Source organism: Megascapheus bottae, chromosome 9 (genome assembly GCF_031878675.1).
Source record: "Megascapheus bottae isolate mThoBot1 chromosome 9, mThoBot2.hap1, whole genome shotgun sequence".
NCBI lineage: Eukaryota > Metazoa > Chordata > Mammalia > Rodentia > Geomyidae > Megascapheus > Megascapheus bottae.
Genome location: NC_143517.1, coordinates 20,054,496 through 20,065,503, shown reverse-complemented (window position 1 = coordinate 20,065,503; position 11,008 = coordinate 20,054,496).

Here is an 11,008-nt window from a genome sequence, read left to right as displayed (position 1 = left end):
ACTCCTATTCCTCCTTTTTGGAATGAGAATGTTTACGGTGTCCTAGTAGTTGGAAGCATGTAATTATCTTTTTGGTTTTGACAAGGACTTGTGCTAAGAGTCTCCCTTGAGTCTCTGAGGAGACTTTGAACTTCTAAGGAATACTTGGGTCCGTTGAGAGTTTGGGGACTATTACAAATGGACTGAATATATTCTGCATTATGATGTGGACTTACGCTGTCAGGTGTAAGAAGAAGAGGATTATGGTTCGAATGTGGTGTCCCCCCCAAAAAAAGACTTGTGTAATAAAGCCTTGATCTCCTGCTGGTGGACCCATTTTGGTAGTTAGGAGGCCAGGAAGTAGAGCACTGGAGCATTCTCATTGAACCTGCATCTTATCTCAGGCCACATTCTCCGCCTTGGTCTTTGATTCTGCCTGTCATTAGGTAAACGTCCTTTTCTACACGCTCCTGCAGCTAGTATCTACAGCCTAGCCTCAGGCCCTATGTAACAGAACCAACCAGGTACAGGCAGAAACTTGTGAAACCAAGAACCAAAATAACTCCTTCCCTCTTAATGTGTTAGTCAGTTTAAAAATGTTTATTGGCATCTCTTAGTTGTACAAGGGTGCTTCATTTTACCACACCTATTTTGGATTCAAGGCATCTTAATCAGAATCACCACCCCACTGGCATTTTCCTTCCTTCCCATTCTCCCTTCCCAAACTCATCTCAATGTCTCCTTCTCTTTTCAAGCATGTAAGAAAATATTTTGTGTATCAGTTGTTTTCGTCACACCAGTACAAAAGTATCTAATACTATCTCTCTAAAAAGTAATTTCAAGACCAATATCAGAGTTTTACTTCTAGGAGTTTTATGGTGTCAGATCTTACATTTAGGTAGGTTTTTAAAGCCACTTTGAGTTACTTTTGTGTATGGTATCAAATAAAGGTCACTTCTCATTCTTTTGCATGTCTATATCTTGTTTCTTACTTATACCAACTAGAAAGACACTATTTTTCCCTAATGTATCTTCTTGGTGACTGTCAGAAATTGGTTGACTGTGGATCCTTGGACTTCAATGATGCCCTTTATTCCATTGGCCTGTGAGACTTTTTTCATGCCAGACCATGTGGTTTTGATTACAATAGCTTTCTAATAGAATTTGAAATAGGACGTGTGATGCTTCAACCTTGCTTTTCTTCATCAAGAGTGTTTTGACTACCCAAAATCTTTTATGGTTGTATACAAATTTTATCATTTTATCTAATTCTCTATAAAAAAAAAGCACTGGAATTTTGAGATTACATTGAGGCTGAAGATTGCATTTAGTACGAACATTTTAACAATATTATATATATGTTTTACATTTACAAACATGAAATATCATTTCATTTCTTTCTACCTTTACACCACCTTTCCCACACTGGGTACATTTATTTCTAAGTAGTTTATTCGTTTTGGTGCTATTGTAAATGAGATTTTAATTTTTTCTTGTCTAGCTGGGCACCAGTGACTGACCTGTAATTCTAGCTACTGGGAGGCTGAGATCTAAGGATCATGAGTCAAAACCACCCTGGGCACAAAGTCTGTGAGATACTTATCTCTAGTAAACTATTCAGAAAAGATCAGAAGCGGCACTGTGGCTCAAGTGGCAGAGCACTATCCTTGAACATGAGGAGACTCACAGACAGTACAAGGACCTGAGTTCAAGCCCCAGAACAGGCCAAAAACAAAACAAAACAAAACAAATTCTTCTCCAGACAGTGCAACAACACAAGATAATGAATAAACAAACATATAAAGCTATTTCATTTAGTGTGACTTTCAAATTCTATTATAAAATATAATATTATCACATACAGATGTAAGGCTTCAGTCAGGGATACTAGAAACAACTCAACAGGACGTTTTGTAGTTCTGAGAACATTGCAAATTATTTTTCAGTTCAAAAATCTCAAAATATGTTTTCTAATTCAAAAATTTTACTTTTAAAAATTTATTTCTTATTGAAAAGGTGATGGGAGGGTTATAGTTACATAAATATGGTAATGAGAACATTTGTTTTTAAACACTGTCACCCCAGCCCTCATTTTCTCCCGCTTACTACTCCCTATTCCTCTCCCCACAAGCTGTTCACATCCAACATAGTGTGAGTATCAGTGTTGCATGAGTTCATTCTTTGTCCTGCTGTTTCTGTCATTCCCATTCTCTTCCACACATCAAATAATCTTACACATAAGAGAAAAGGAACAAAAAACTAAGAGAAATGAAAAAAAAATCTGATTTTTCTACATATAATACACAAACATAGATAATTTTACTCCTGCTGTTTCTGTTCTTTATTTCTAACTACCTCACTGCTCTTGTTAGTATTTCCAGTACTGTATCAGGTAGAAGTGAGGAGACAGATATTAAATGAAGAACTTACAGAACCTCTCGCCCCCCTTATTTATGATGTCAACTCTAGGCTTTCCATAAATTTGTCATATTGAGAAAATTTCCAACTTTCTCTATTTTGTTAAGTTTTTATCTTGAAAAGATATTGAACTTTTAAAAAACACTCTTCCTCTGTCTTTTAAGATATTTATGTGGCTTTTTCTTTCATTCTGTTAAGGTAGTATGTATCACAATAGATTTGGAAGGTTGAACCAAACTTGCATCTTAAGGATAATTCTACTTTGCTATGACCTATAATATTTTTGATGCACTGTTGGCTTTAGTTTGTTATTCCTTTTCACAATTTAATTTCTGTTTGTATTTATTTAACTCTACTTTCCATAAAGTTATTACCAGGTTATTTATTTATTATTTTGTTTATCCATTCATCTTCATGAAAGCTTTCCAGCACCATTTGACTTTCTCTATTTTGGACTCTTAGGCATGGTGCACAGTTCTTACCTTAGTATTTCTCTTTGCTATCAGCACCTGGGATTTGTTGCTTTTTTAGTTGAGTGATATATTTCATAATGGAGGTATGCTTCCTAACTTTATAGTTTGTATTAGCTTCTTGATAACAAATACTGGTACTTAGCCAATGAACTTCTAGAGAATTTACATCTGAACATATTGTTCTTAAATGTTTAATTTTCCTACCTTTTATAAAATTTAGGTTATAAAAATTATAAGTTGGACCTATCATTTCTGTAAGGAATTCTATACCATTAATCCCTTACCTTCTCTTTTTGCCTCTTTTTGTTGTTAATAAAAAGGTGATCTACAGAGGGATTATAGTTACGTATGTCATGTAAAGAGTACATTTCTTTTTGGAAATGTACTCTTTTTTTCACCACTTCTCTTACTGTCTCCCAGTTTTCCCCTCCCATCCTCACCCACAAATTTTGTAGTTCATTTTAAACATAGTGTTTAGTGAGTACCACTGCTGTATTTGTTCACCCCTTGTCTACAAACTCCAAAGAGATAAAAACAAATCATTTATGAAACATGGACCAAGATTTCAGATGGAACATGTGTTTTTAGCAGATAGGGGATTTCTGTCTTTGGAAGGGTCTGCATTTTACCCTTCATTTTCTCTCATATCTTTCTAAAGCTCCAGTTATTTGGCTGTCTGATTCTAATACGATAACTCCTTATTTTCTGGTGTTTTCTGTACTCATTATCTCTTCTCAACTTCTTATCTCTCTTTTTTGGTTTCCTGGGAAACTTTCTGTATTTCAGTTTCCAAATCATACTGAATTTAACAATTCTGCCACTAGGCCTGTATCCCAGGTTTCTTTTCGGCTCTTGGGTATTTTTTGCTTGTTTTTTGTTTTCGATGCTAAAGATTGAACGAAGGGCTGTGTGCATGCTAGATAAATGTTCTGCCACTGAATACCACTACTAGCCATTTGGATGTTCTTTAAAAAAAAAGAAAAGAAAAGAAAAATTAGCCAAGTTCCGTGGCTCAAGCGTTGTGGGAAGCACAGATGAGGATATCTCAATTCAGGTCTAATCCAGGCGTAAAAGTTTGCAAAATTTCAATCTCAACCAATGGCTTGGATACAGTGGCATATACCAGTCATCCCAGTAATTAGATCCCACCCCAGGCTAGCTGAGGCCTTACCTCGAAAATAACCAAGTGGCTAGGAGCCTGGCTGGAGACAAAGCAGTATGTCTGCCTAGTAGGCATAAGGCCCTGAGTCTAATCTCCATGATCCTGGCCCACTCCTACTCCCCAAAACATTGTTATTTTCTTAACTAGACTCATGACTTCAATGCCTTCTGTTATTTCTCTGGGGATAATTATGAGAGTGAAGTTTGTCATGACATTAGCTTTTGTCTGATCTTTTTTGTTTCTTGCAAGTGTCTTTTTTCCAAATTTGGTGTGCACATTTCTTGGGAGAGGCTTTCTTGAGACTCCTAATACTGCATAATTGTTATCATATATTAAGAGTAGTGAGGAACTCTTAAAATTGATGGTTAGAAAAGGATTTGCTATTTCTATTTTGGATGAGCAGATTGAACCTTTTCCATAGGAAACTCCTGGCAATAAATATCCCTAATCTTTCCTTTTGGGTTGGAAAGAATTCTTAGTGAAGGTGATTTTAGGTATTTACCTGGATGATTTAGGTCTGGCTGGCAATCTTCAGGCAAGCTTGATGGGAAAATAGTTGTAATGCAAAAGAGCAGAAGAAGCAATCCCAGCATGCAGTGGGTGAATGCTTTGTAACCTATGGCTGCTTCCCCCACATACTTCAAGATTTTTCTAGTTGGGTCCACAGTGTGCCAGTTCCATTAGCTATATGAAGGGGGAAAAGACTCTAACTACTTCTTACAATGACTGTAATCCTCTTTTTCAGACTTACTTTTTTTCATATATTTTTATTGTAATTAATAGAAGGGTTACATTATATTCGCCAGATAGAAGGTGCATTACTTCACATACATTGATACCTTTCTCATGTCTTGGTCCCCATTTCTCTCCCCCCACCTCTACCCCTCATCTTGTTTTCCCCCTTCCCTATCCAATTTCAAATAACCAAATACAAATATATCCAATATATCAGATAACAAAGTGAGATACTGTAACAATATGAGATAACCAAGGGAGAGCCAAAGAGATGAGAGATAACATAGTACATTAAGGACAACAATCACTCATTATATGGCTTTTGTTTCTATATCCTGGAGGTCCTTTCATTTAGCATCATACTATATGGCCTTATGTATCAAGGTTTTGTTCTATTGTAAATCTCTGCTAGGAGAGCCCAAGGTTTCTACTGATTATGACAAATGAGGAAAACCATTGAGCCTATGTTCCTTTGAGTCTGCCTTACTTCACTTAATGTGATTTTTTCTAAGTCTCTCTATTTCCTAACAAATGGGGTGATGTCGTTCTTTCTGATAGCAGCATAGAATTCCATGGTGTACAAATACCACATCTTGTTGATCCACTCATCGACTGAGGGACATCTGGGTTGGTTCCATATCTTTGCTATGGTAAATAGTGCTGCAATGAACATCGTTGTGCTAGTGGATTTAGTATGTCCTTGTTTCTGGACAATTGGGTAAATGCCAAGTAGTGGAATTGCTGGGTCATAGGGGAGCTCTATGTTTAGTCTTTTGAGGAACTGCCATACTGCTTTCGAGGTAAAATCCAACACACTGAAAACTTTACAAGAAGTATTAGGAGACAGACTAGGCCTCCTTGGCACAGGTAGAAACTTTCTTAATAAGGACCAAGAATCACAACAAATCAGAGAAAGACTGGATAAGTGGGACTGCATTAAATTGCAGAGCTTTTGTATGGCAAAGGACATAGCTAGTAAATTAATTAAGAAGCCTACAGAATGGGAGAAGATCTTCACTAACCATACAATAGACAAAGGCCTCATATCTAAAATATATCAACAGCTCAAAAAATTGAATCATTCTAAAACTAATCTCCAAAGAAACAACCATCCCATTAAAAGATGGGCCAAAGACTTAAAGAGAGTCTTCTCTGAAGAAGAAATAAAAATGGCCTATAGACACATGAAGAAGTGCTCGACATCTCTGGTCATAAAAGAAATGGAAATCAAAACAACTCTGAGATTCCACCTCACTTCAGTTAGAATGGCCAGGATCAAGAAAACTAATAGCAACAGATGGTGGAGGGGATGTGGCCAGGAGGGATCACTACTACACTGTTCAGACTTTTACTTTCATGTATAGAAGTACCTATATTTTGGGTTGCTTTTCAGCTTTCCTTAATGCCAGTTCCTCAGATCTATTAAATAATTTAGGATGGTCTGATTGCTTAATTTTTTCCATCACTTTAGTATTTTCTGTCCTGGAACATAAACGCAGGGCTTCACCGAATTCAAGGCAGGTACTCTACTACTTAAACCAGCTCTTTTTGCTTTGTTTACTTACCTTTCCTTCTTTTTCTTCTTACATTGATTCAAATTCCTATTTTCTCTTGCTTCTAAGTGGCCCTATGAGTTTTGTTCTAGCAATAAACATTTTCATTTCCATCTCCTTTTTTTTTCCTTTACCAGTCCTGGGGCTTGAACTCAGGGCCTGAACACTGTCCTTGGGCTTTCTCAACGCTAGAGCTCTACCACTTGAGCCACAGCACTACTTCCAGCTTTTTCTATGCTTGTGGTGCCAAGGAATCAAACCTCGGTCTTCAGGAATTCTAAGCAAACCCTCTGCCACTAGACTAAAATCTTGGCCCATCCTTTTTGTAAGGGGTAACCTTTCATCCATTTTATAATTATAAATTTAAGAAGATAAATAATAGCAAAGGACAGGGAAAGCCCATTCCAAAGCCACGTTCCAGAACTCACTTGAAACTCCAGTGTATTTGGAATGGAGTAGTAATTCCCCTTGATTGTAGATAAATGTTCATTATTCAACACATTTAACAAAAAGAATAGCTTAAGCCAGGTGCCAATGGCTCTCACCTATAATCCTAGTTACTCATAGGAAGGCTGAGATCTGAGGTGGCAGTTGAAAGCCATCCAAGGCATGAAAGTCCATGAAGTCCATGAGACTCTTATCTGCAGTTTATTTGTGGGGAACTATATCATCCATATTTACCATTTAGATCTGTTTTTCACATATAAGATAGGGAGACCAGTGATGGGAATTGTCAAATTAAGATGTACAAAATCTACCTACCTAAAAATCTTGATCTAAATTTATCTCCTTCGAGGTTCTAAATCCAGAGCATTCATTCTTTGCAAAAGGCCTGTGATCCTTGGGCAGTTCTGATTATTGTTACAAATAATTTCTTTCTTTTTCTGTTTTGTTTTTGCCAGTCCTTCCTTCATCTCCTGGTAGCCCTGTACTTCCAAGCTGGCTGTCAGGGGGAGCTTGTCCTCCCTCCCAGGCAAGGACAGGAAGGAAAGTGAACAGCTATCCCAGGAGGCCTCAGCTAATGGGGGCTTTGCGGATCTTTCAGCAGGGCTTGTCAATGAGAATCAAGCTGTAGAGGGCTCCTCCACAGGCCCTCTGACCTCTTGATAAACTATTTGTTTTTCCTTGTATTGATTAAAAAAACAAGCCACCAGTCTATACCACCCTTTCAACTAGAGCATTGTTTTTTAAGAATCATGCACATTTAAATACACAGAAGAGCTCAGATCTCTGGCTTTGCTTTACACTGCCATTTGGGCAAAGCAGACCATTGGTGGTGTTACAACAGAAGCCCTGAAAAAAAGCAGTGGATGCTTCCAGACTTGTACTTTTTAATTTAATTTAATTTTTTCACAGAAATTGAGTCACAAATTGAAGTCATCAGTAACTTACCCAAATGGGAAACCACATGAAGTAATCATTCTTGTTAATTATGAACATCTAGAGACAGGAAAAAAAAAATGTCTCATTTTACTTACATTTGGTCCTGGGAAGGTATTCTCTCTCTTTATTTGAGCAAATTGAAGCCATTGTTTTTCTTAGTATATAATGTTGAGTCTACCTTCTTTATTTTCCTGTGCCACAGCAAGCTAAAATAAAATTCAAGGTTCCAAAGCAATTTGATCGCCTTCAAGTTTGAATCTAGTGATGCTTTACAGTGGGGAGAAAGCTCCAGGTTGTATCCCTATTGGCGTTGCTTAATCAAAACATCTAGAATAATGGTGCTTCTGGTTGTGATTCCAATAGCAATGTGATTGCAGCACAGTGGATTAAGTTACCCAGCCTTTGAATTGTGACCTTCTGTCTAAAACAGCTTTAGAGGTTACCTTCTCCACCCGCCCCCCCTTCTCTGATTTGGGAGGGTAGAGGGAGAAAAAGTTAATGCTGTTTGAAAGAAGGAAAAAATCCTATAGGTCATTAATTTTTCTAACTTTTCTTCCCATATTTGGTAATGTCTTTGTAAAAATTAATTTTTCTTGATCTATAGAGGTAAATTCTGCCTTCAAATGTGTTAAGAAACTTTATGGTACAGCTCAAATAAAATTATTTTCTTGGAAATGAAATCAAGTATATATCATGTAGAAGGATATCATATTGGATAAAATTAAAATTAGGTAGGCAAAATGGAAACTGATATAGCGGTTGTCCATATTATTATATGTAGTATTATTTGTTGTTAATCTCTCCTTTTATTGGGAAGAAAATATTAGGAATACTTATCATATCTACTTTAGGAAGATAATATTTTTCTGATAAATGATAAGGATGAAAGCTATGGATCCTGATTCATTCAATTTTAAGGTTTTGGATTTTTTTTTTACATATTTTTCCTTTTAACCATTTAATGTACTTTTATTTTATAACCTGTAAACTAACTTGTAATATGTGATTTTGAATAATCAGATATTGTATAGACAATTCTATTCAACTGTATAGTTGATATCTATCATTTCCATACATCATGCACTCCTGGATTTACTAACTTTATTGGATTCCATTTTGTTTCAAAAATGGTGATACAGTCAGGAGCCATGTCCCAGTGTTCAGTGTCCAGTCATCTGCTGTTTAGAGATGGCTTCCATGGAGTTAGAGAAAGAGGAAGATTCTATAACCAATACTGGGAAGAAAAACACACACCCTTATATTTAAAAAGCAGGATTCATAGAAATGTAAAGTGCCTGGCACAGTATTTGGCACATAGTAATCATGTAATAAATACTCATTCCTTTTTTTCTTCGATGAGCTGTTCATTGTCCCTGACGAAGTTAAAAACTGTGAATCCAGCTGTCATGAAACCTGGAAAACATGAAGCAAATTTCCAGATCCTCTTACATGTTATGGAAGGTGCTGACAAGTTTGCTTTCCCCACCCCCACCCATAGCTTAAAGGAAAAAAAAAAACTGGAAGAGAGAAAACCTGGGTTTCCTAGATTGCTTCATGTCAACAGAACTCCATTTACAATCTGAGAAGGCAAAGGAGCTTATTTCTGAGATTAAACATATGCTCCCAAAACCCATTATTTACATATTTTTTGACAGAAGGAAGAAAAGGTAACTCTGTTGGCCATCTTGGAAAATCAGTTGCTTTTTTAAAATAGAAAATCTGGTGGGTCATATTTTTCTTAGATAAAATACTTATCCCATCTTATGTCCCTTTCTGAAAAGTCTGTTACTGCCCTGGACATCATTATTCATTTCAAGAAGTGTTCCTCAAAGTTTCTATTAAGAATAATAATTTTTTATAAAAACATCCTATAGGCAGTCATTACTACCTAGGATAACAAGTTTTGAACCCTATATAAATAAATGACTATGATTCATATGTAATAACCAATGTGCTTATTAGGAGGTCAGGAAATAAGTAATATTTTCATATTGTGTTGGCATAAAGACTATAATATTTATGAAAATAATTTTCCATGGTACAGTTAATAGTAATTGCCTCCCTAAATGTGCTGTTAAAAGCTATTCATGTTGGAGTTTGAATGGAAAGCATTTAGCAAAATACTGGTAGACATTTAGTTCGGTGGATTTAATATCATTCTTAAAATAAATAGAGGATGTTGTACTTGGTTGCGTTTCAGCAGAAGGCTGGTGGGAGCAGGCCCTTCATTGTAGCGCTCGTGCCAGTGGGGGAAGCACAGGTCATGGAAGTGGCCATCCAAATGCCAAGGAGCAGCTAATCTCAGCCAGGCAGACATGGTGCCTACAGTTCCACAGAGAAGCCAGAAATATAGTGACATGGCATGAACCACAATGGGGAAAAAGAAAAAGAAACTTATCAGGAAGGAGGAAGACTACAAGTAAAGCTTTCTGGGAAATTCTGTTTGTCAGTCTAAGCAGTTTGAATTGCAAAAATGTGATATACTTCTAGAAATGATTGGCTTTCATAATGGGAGAGGAAGAATGACCAGGATTCTGCTTTTGGAGTAAAAGTATTGATCTTTCCTATTCATAGTTTGTAACTTACTATATTATTACTCTTGAGAAAGAATCATTAGAATCACAGGTGAAGAGAAATGAACCAATTGTTGACCCAGGATTTAGCTTTCATGCTTAGTCTGGAAATTATTTAAAAATAAACAGGAAGAGAAAAGAATTACATTTTTATTGAACTTTTTTTTTTTAAATAATCACTCAAGAATTTGCCATTCCTGGAATGAAACCTAGAACAAGACATTTGTTGAATTATATTCCTTGTTTCTGTTTGTTTGTTATATCTAATTAGATTATCTAACTAATCACTCATGTATGCTTACAGACATTCCAAGCCACCTTTTAGATAGTTCTAAAGAATCCTTTTTACCTGCTTTGCTTTTAAAATAAAATTAAAAATATTATTACAATTTTCTATTACACTAAAAGCACTGAAAAATTCTATCAAAATCACAGAATACTATATACAGGCTACAGATGATTGTCAGATAAGACATATTTGTTGATAGAGGATATGAAAGATTTTTGTATCTCATTCAGGGTATTGAAATATGTAATTATAGTTGATTATTTTTTTTCCTTTTCCCGATAAAATCATATATTTTTGTTTAGGGGGAATCTTAAACTTTTATAATGTGTTTACGTGTTAATATTTCTGTAGCAAATATCAAATAGCAATGTTTTCTAATATTATCTATCTCTACTAGTGAGACATTTCCAACAATTTTTCCTAAATTCTCCTACTATCTGTAT